General features: G+C 35.2%; 1 pseudogene; it reads left to right on the top strand.

Annotated features, from left to right (window-relative positions):
• The first annotated feature begins 1,504 nt into the window (after positions 1-1,504).
• LOC111088077 overlaps positions 1,505-8,900 on the top strand; it is a 91,801-nt pseudogene continuing 84,405 nt past the window's right edge.

Here is an 8,900-nt window from a genome sequence, read left to right as displayed (position 1 = left end):
AAAATTTGTTCTAAATTGCATTTGTTATGAGTTAGATGAGGGATATTTTATTCCATTTTGGGAGCCGTTTTATCCGACCTTATAGAGGAAATAGCCCTCAACTATATAAAGTGCATTTTATCAATATATAAAGGACATCACTTAGAATAAACAGGGTTAATTATAAAACCTCTTAGTTTTTCATGACATTCATTTTAGCTGGTGAAAACCGCATTTAAAGTTTGTTAGCCATCTTACTCCCAACGTTTAATACTGTACTAATAAGTTATTTGTTGTTAAGCATAAAGCTGCACAATGGGCTGAATATCTATGGTATGCCAACCGTAGGGATAGCACCTCAATATTTGGTGTAAAAAGCATTCAAGTTTAAACACGTAGTCTCCAAGGAGCGTACTCATAATGCGGAAATATATAAAATCTGTACATACTTTTGTCATACGTATAATTCATTCAGCTAGAATTATATGGAAAATGTACACTGATAAATCTCAAGGAAGAATGTATACAAAAGAAAATGCACCTATTAGTCTCATAAAACTGTTATAATCACGAAGTTAATTTATTTATGTAATTTGTAACTTATATTCGATATATCCTGATTGGCTTTGTTAGAGATTTTTTAAAGCGTGTTTTATAAATTAGTAGAAATATGATGGTAGGCAGATAAAATTATCCAGTTCTGAAAGACCATTGCCTGCTTTGCTTGTCGTTTTATGATGGTTTTGAAATATCAAATTTGACGTTGACCGTTGAAACACTTGTTCTTCTTGAAAACACATCAGCGTATAGCTAAGAATCATGTTAGAATATCACCTGAACATAATCAAAATTCACCGCCTTGTGATATTTCCAGTTTTCACATTAAAAATTATTGGTCGTTAAAAGATACATAGAGACGGGAATACAGCTTATGAATCTACCTATACACATTCCTTTCCAAACAGGCTGTTTCAAATTGAAATTCATAAAATCATGAGTTACACTTATGTAAAGGGATCAGTGCATTGTCGGTGTACACATTTGTTCTTAGTGTTTCATGAGCAAAACATTTATTTAAAAAACATTTCCCAGAGAGTTTTGTATAACTTGAGATATCTAAATTTCTGAAAGACAATTACTTCAGTGAATAAGCACAGAATATTTTGTCATGCCTTTCTTCCCGCGAGGTTGCAGCTTAGAGCTGTTTTGGCAGGTTATCTGAAATCATGCTGTTCGGTAAAACAGGGAGCTAGAAAAAACGAAAAACAACCCACAAAATCCACGGGGTTTCTTTCTCTTTATCATCATCATTTTGTTATAACTGACATGGGTGCCAACAAACACAACTTCATTCCATGCGTTGTGTCTCTTAGTTTGGCTTTCCTTAAGAGAGAGCATTATAGCATAGGTTAAAGGAAGTGTGACGAGCTCTTTTCAGTAAAGACCTGAATTTAACGAACACCGCTGAGCCTGATGTTATATAGTGATCCTTTTGTCGTGCTCATGCCGAAGACCACATTCTTCGTGTGATCGAATATTCTGCTTTACTTGTAAACGTTTGCTATACTGTAATTGAACCTTTAAGATGTTGCAAATGTATATTGATCACTACAAAACAGCAAGGTAAGCAATAATGTTTAAGTAGACAGTTTTTTGTTCTGAGATAATTTTGTCTAATCTGTACACAATGTGCGAAAAACGTTAATATTTCTGTTTCCTTATACATTTGTAAATTAAAGAACATTAAAAAACGACCATAGATTTCAAATGTGTGTAGATGCAATGAATGTGAAATGTGTTAGTTAGATATACACTTTTATTTGATAGATATATGGGACAAAGCATAGCCTTGTGGTTAGTGTGCCGGACTCTGTAAATCTGAGGGCGTGTGCTGTTGTTGCACAATAGCACCCTTCATTTTGAGGGGAGGGGATTTAAAAGTAACGGTCAGATCCCACTATTGAATGAGATTAGACTAAGAGTTGGCTGTGGATGATTTTGACTAACTGCCTTCCCTCTAGTTTATCAGTGAGAAATTAGGGACAGGCTAGCGCAGATAGCCCGCGTGTAGCTTTACGAGAATATTAGAAACAAACAGTTGTTTAATTACTAAGGATAAACAATAAACCAGCCCACCTACTCTTTCTATTCACTTGTCTGCACATTATGCCAGTCACATATTTATATTCTTCATAATTCAGCTGTTCATCCATTTATTCATGAATCCGCCCATCAGTTCAACTTACGTCTCATCTGTCTATCCATTTATTCATGAATCCGCCCATCAGTTCAACTTACGTCTCATCTGTCCATCCATTTCTTCATGAATCCGCCCATCAGTTCAATTTACGTCTCATCTGTCCATCCATTTCTTCATGAATCCGCCCATCAGTTCAACTTACGTCTCATCTGTCTATCCATTTATTCATGAATCCGCCCATCAGTTCAACTTACGTCTCATCTGTCCATCCATTTCTTCATTCAGTTTTCCGTCCATTCATTTGCAGATTTTTCTCTTCACCCATTTATTAACTCGTCTTTTTGAGCGGCCGGAAGTGACATAGGGGCTAGAGTCCTAGGGTGGAGGTAGAAAGGTTCGAACCGGAGAGATCCCGTGGGCGTGTTATACAAGTGACAATCAATCCCACTATTTAGTTAAGAGTAACAGGTGCTGCTGACTGATTCCTTTTCTTTGAATCAGCAATTCTAACTTAGGAACGGCTATGGGATCTCTCTAATCTGTTTCTTTTAGCTCATGGGTTACAAAAGATGCCGTTCAGATTGAAAATGCCAAATACCCTTCATTCATGCATTTATCGACTCATTCATCCGCTTATCCATCGACTCATTCTCAAAATATTTTCAGGATATAAATTCACTAGAAAAAAATGTGTGATCTCATGTCAGTGTGTGTGCACTGGGCAAATATTAATAGCCCTACGTGTATATATGTGTGTGTGCGTGTTTCAAATAAAATTTTCATTTAGACGTACTTTATGACCAGCACAACGTAAAGCAGATACATTGCATTTCAGTAACCTTTCAATTCCATTTTCAGATCATATGCCGAATGCTTTAGATTTCATAAAATCTTAGTTATGTTTTGATATTCAGTATCTCCAGCGGCCAGAACGTTCCTAAATAAATTACTTCCTCCCTAAACTTTTACAAAAGACCAACAATACATTCAAAAAGTTTTATTTCGGAATGTCGGTGTGATTATGGTGTTCACTCTGACTCGTTGTAAGTAACTGGTGGTTTTATAGAGTAGATCAAGGAAGAAATAATTTAGGCTAGATTGTGTTTTATAATAGAATTTGCCCCCCCAGTAGCACAGCGGTATGTCTGCGGACTTACAACGCTAGAAACCGGGTTTCGATACCCGTGGTGGGCAGAGCACAGATAGCCCTTTGTGTAGCTTTGTGCTTAATTACAAAACAAACAATAATAGAATTTTAAAAACCACCATATGTAAAGTTTATAAATGATCACTAGTTACATCACCAGCAACTAATCTGGTCTTATCAGATAAGGAAGATTTGTGGTTTTGATGTAGTAAGTTAATAAACGCTCAATAGTAGTTATATCACCAGCAACTAATCTGGTCTTATCAGATAAGGAAGATTTGTGGTTTTGATGTAGTAAGTATATTTTAATAATCTTGTTTATTACAAAAGCTTAGTTTCAAAATTCCTCTTTTGCTATTTATACGAGTGTTAATCATCATGTTGAACTGTACGTTTGTTCTATTTTTATCCCTAATATATTTTGGAAAACATCCCTAAGTTTTCATTTAAGTATATTTACTGTGTATACATTTCATCTAAGTATATCTAATTTACTGCACAAATAGTTCGTTTTCTGGACGCATGTAATTTACATGTTCGTAGCTTAAAACTGTCTAGATTAACGTTCACTGTGATCTAAATACAAAAACTGAACATTCGATGATATGTAGGAAACATTTACAAACACATTTCAGTACTCCATATATTTTTTCCTTCCTCGTATGACTAAAGTCGTAAATTTGGTGTAACAAAAAACATTTTTGTTCAATATAAATAATCTGTTGCCATCCTCTAAGCCTAACAAAGTAGTTTTTTTTAGGTAAACTTGTTTATCGAAAGATTAAATTAGGCAGGTCTGCTATATAACGTAAGGTTCGTCTAGATAAATTACGAAGTATTTCTGAATTCCCCTAAAGCTAACTGAGTCTGTGCTAAGAAGTAAGTGGACTGGACACAAGGTGTGAAAAACAATGAAAACAGTCATTATTGATATGACAGTGTGTGTACTTACGTTGGATGCTGGTGTTGTCTTGATTGGATTTGGGAATTGATCAGACTGGCTGTATTCCATCAACACTGATTTCCAAATTGACAAGCTCACCTAAGATGATGTACCAAACTGCTTAATCTCACTTGAGTAAGGAAGCACATTATGCTAATATAATAATAGGTAGACAAACAACGATTTATAGGAAAAGTTTTATTGATGATGGAACATACTACATGTTTCAACAGAACATTGGACTGTCTTCTTCAGGTATGATCAGTACTAAGCAATACAAGGTTTATATATCGTTACAAAGACCAAGGTCACATGCGTAGAGGATAAATTCCAAATATCTTCCTTAACATATCAATATGAAACAGGTCACAAAATACTTCTTCTCCTACAACAATCCAAAACTAAATAAGAAAGGTACTGTTTAGGAACTGTAGAAATCATTAAAATAGACAATCTCTCACTAAACCGTGATCATAGCCCTAGCAACTTCAGCCGTATTTGGCAATGTCTGTTCACTGTTCATCCACTTGATCTCTACCTATATCTTGTCACTTGCTGACACCATTTCCGTTACATTTAATCCCTGTGTCTTATTAATCTTGTATTGCTTAGTATTGAAGATACCTGAAGAAGACATACCAATGTTATGTTGAAACATGTAGTATGTTCCACCATCAATAAAACTTTTCCTTATGCTTATAAATCGTTGTTTTTCTACTTATAATTATGCTTAATCTCACGTTATATAGTTGAACAGGTAATTTAAGACTAATCCAGAGCAACTAGCGTTACCTACGTGACTAGTGGTCATTCTAGTGGCCAGACTATTAAACATAGAAGAAGCTGAATTAAAATAAAGACTGACTGACTAGCGGTCAGGCTATTAAATATAGAAGAGGCTGAATTAAAATAAAGGATGACTGACTAGTGATCAGATTATTAAACATAGAAGACGGAAGTTCCATTAAACTAAAAGATGACTGACTATTGGTGAGACTATTAAACACAGAAGAGGCTGAATTAAAATAAAGGATGACTGACTGTTGGTGAGACTATTAAACACAGAAGAGACTGAATTAAAATAAAGGATGACTGACTATTGGTGAGACTATTAAATACAGAAGAGGCTGAATTAAAATAAAGGATGACTGACTATTGGTGAGACTATTAAACACAGAAGAGGCTGAATTAAAATAAAGGATTACTGACTATTGGTGAGACTATTAAACACAGAAGAGGCTGAATTAAAATAAAGGATGACTGAATAGTGATCAGATTATTAAACATAGAAGAGGCTGAATTAAAATAAGACGAAATCAACGGTATTTAAGTGAACAATGGCTGTAGATGAAATGATCAGAAAGCTGGAGAACCTTAAAGTCGTGAATTAGGCTTCTACAACACATTTTGGCATCTTGAAAACAGAATTAATGTTTCTCATCTCGGAGGTCAGAAAGAATATTTTTGAAAGCTTAAAAATGACAATCACAAAGCATATTCTCTCTATAGCTAAGCTATATCTTTGCTCAATGTGAATGCCGCAAGTTAGTCCTGCATACACTAGGTGAAGCAGGATATGATGTAACCATTCTAGGAACTAGTAGATAAAATTCATTGACCAAAGAGGCAACAGAAAGTAACCCATCGACTGATTTGCTGTGATCCAGATTACAACTTACAACAAATTCAAAAATTTTGCAGAGATGAAACATGTACTACATAGGAAAGGAAGGTATGTAATATTTGCATACTACAGTATCATTTATACACACAAGAAAAAATGTGTGATACACAAAATAAAATGTATTTTTCTTGCCCATTCATACCTATTACCTTACATTATCTATAAAGTATAATACACTTTACAAGTACATTATACGTATGCTAATACAGTGGCGTGTCGCCACAAATGTGAGCTGTGGCACCACGGGCAGGGCGCGTGCTGGCCTTATAAGAGAGCTCTTGATTTCAGATCCGGAGAGGCGACCAACGAAAGCTCCCGCGCCGCAGTACGAGTGACAGAATGAAGGAAGAGTAACATCCCAACGAAGCTCTCCGTCCTGCTCTGCTTAGCCACGTCTCCAAGCAGCTTTTCCCTCAACGCTTTTAAAACCCGCTTCGGAAAATACTACTGATAAATCTTCAATGTAAATGTCTAAACCGTAAAAGCCACGGCCACACATTCCCATTCATGTAGTGGGGTGAAGAGAAACACGTGTTTCTGACCGCCCCTGGTTATATTTCATTCCCCTCCGGGGAATGAGATATATGATTAACCTAAATACCTACCAAGTCCAAAAGAAAGAAAGAGATCCGGAGAGGCAGGTTCGAATCTGTGAAATACCATAAAATATTTTACACACTTTAAGCTGTGGATGCGTTATAAGAGTGACAATTAATCCCTTATCGTGGATGGTCGGTGTTAACGTGCTGTCTTTCTTCTGGTCAGTAGTTCAAAATTAGGGAGTGTGGTAATTAGTCTTAGTAGCTTTACCATAAATACAAATACAAAAAATAAAAAAGAAATACACAACGGGCGATACATTTAGGATCCATTTATATGGTTCATTTTCAATTCCCAATCATTCAATAGTAACTCACCACCAGGAAAAATTTGTGACATGAGTATTTGTTACAGCCCTTTACGAGAAAAGATATTCATATAGCGAGAGTGTTAAATGGTGTAGATCCAAAGTAAACACAATATTTCCAAGAAGAGAGCCTTTGATGTCTTCCAGAATAGAAAAACTAGCCCGAAAGACCACTTAGGGTAGTGACCTTCTCCAAAACCACACCCCAAGCCATTCTGAAGCAATTTCCTCATTCGTAAAGTGAAGGTTTTGGCTATAAAAAAAGCCTTTTTTCCAAAAAAACCCTTATAATGAAGTTGGACATCTTATTTTACTGTTAACAAGATTATAAATAAAGATTTAAAAATAAAAATAGGTTCAAGGTCCAAAAGTTTACAACCACACCTCAAAACCAACGGTTCTTTTCAAGAGAAACATGGCCAATGAAACTGGAGTCATAGCATTGAAAACTAAAGTTTAAATCTATTTCTGCTTTCAGAAAAGCTAGATCAAAGATACAAAATGCTATCTAAAGGCGATTTGTCCTGGTATGAAAGAGATTTGTGTAGAATTTTTTTATATTCAAACACTATTTCACTTTTTTCTTAGTGAAATAAAGTTTAACGCTATTAAGCTTTCCAATTTTCTCTAACTTAAGCCGATAATTCATACAAACTCCCATAGCATGTTCAGCTGAGAACTCAAGTTTCGACCGATATTAACTCTCTTAAGCTCAGCTTGGCAGCCTCAATCGTTCTTTTTATATGTGAGAGTAGAAAGATGTGTGTATGAAAGAAATATTACTCGGCGCTCGTTTAATACGAACATCATTACCAAAAACCGTTTATTTGAATAGCTATTTAAAAACACTTGCCATCAATGTTTGTCAGTAATGGTAATCGAAAAGTATTGCTTATCACTAGGGAAAACAATGGAAAATGGCCGAGATAAAATACAATTGGAAAAGATTATAAAGTGCAACAGTTGCCAGATTGTGTTCTAGTTGGTCGATTCCTTCAGTGGCCAGGTTTAAACTATTTATAACCGCAATGTCAGCAGACAGCCAGTCCAAAAAAACGTATCTCATTTGCAAACAAAAAATGTCCCCCAGTGGCACAGCGGTATGTCTATGGACTTACAACGCTAGAATTCGGGTTTCGATACACGTGGTGGGCAGAGCACAGATAGCCCTTTGTGTAGCTTTGTGCTTAATTATAAACAAACAATCAAACAAAAAACATGGCTTCGGTAATGTTTCGAGAGCAAATTGTGAACAATGGGTAGCTACAAGCCTATGATCTGGCCTAGCAGTTGGGTTTCACCTTGTACTGTACTGAAACAAGTATAAAAGTGTGGAGTAAACTACACAAAGCACTCAGCTTGAAAACACGTGTTACTGAACGAAAGGCCTCATCGGCAGCAGCGTGTGGCTACAGTATTTTTAACATTAATCACAATAAAAGCTCATTCAGAAGGAAGTGCCTTAAATCGTATACAAGTTTGCTGTCTTTTTTTCAAACATACCACCACATAAAGGGTCATAAATTTTCAGTTGTGGCCTTATACACCATGAGAACACATGCTGTAAATGTTATTAAACAAACAGTAAATACATGTAACACTTTCTAATTATTTTCTGACATTGAGGGTCTGATAATCAAGATTTTAACTTTACTTATTTGACAAAATTTCCGTTCAGTTGTAACTAAAAGTTTGATTGTGGATCCATTTTGCAGCTGAAATGCCAACTAGATGATTATAAGGAAAAACCCATATTTAATTTGGTTATATCTCAAAAACTATATTTCTCTTTAGGGAACTACATTTCACCAGAGGTAAGATGAAAATCTTTACTTTTATATTCGAGAAAGATTCTCAATGTATTACAAAAACTGTCACAGAAGATGTTCTACATGATTTATATCATCTTCTATCAACATATCAAATCTACTGTTAAATAAAGCTTGTTACGTATTAGAATTTCAAATAGCCTGAAATTGAGTTAAATGATACTTTAAATTTAGTAGTTAAATTATATTTTGGATTTAGTAGTTAAATTAT

This window comes from Limulus polyphemus, unplaced genomic scaffold (assembly GCF_000517525.1).
Source record: "Limulus polyphemus unplaced genomic scaffold, Limulus_polyphemus-2.1.2 Scaffold3085, whole genome shotgun sequence".
NCBI classification, from domain to species: domain Eukaryota; kingdom Metazoa; phylum Arthropoda; class Merostomata; order Xiphosura; family Limulidae; genus Limulus; species Limulus polyphemus.
The sequence above is the reverse complement of the archived record's forward strand: the minus strand, read 5'-3'. Positions and strand labels throughout refer to the sequence as shown.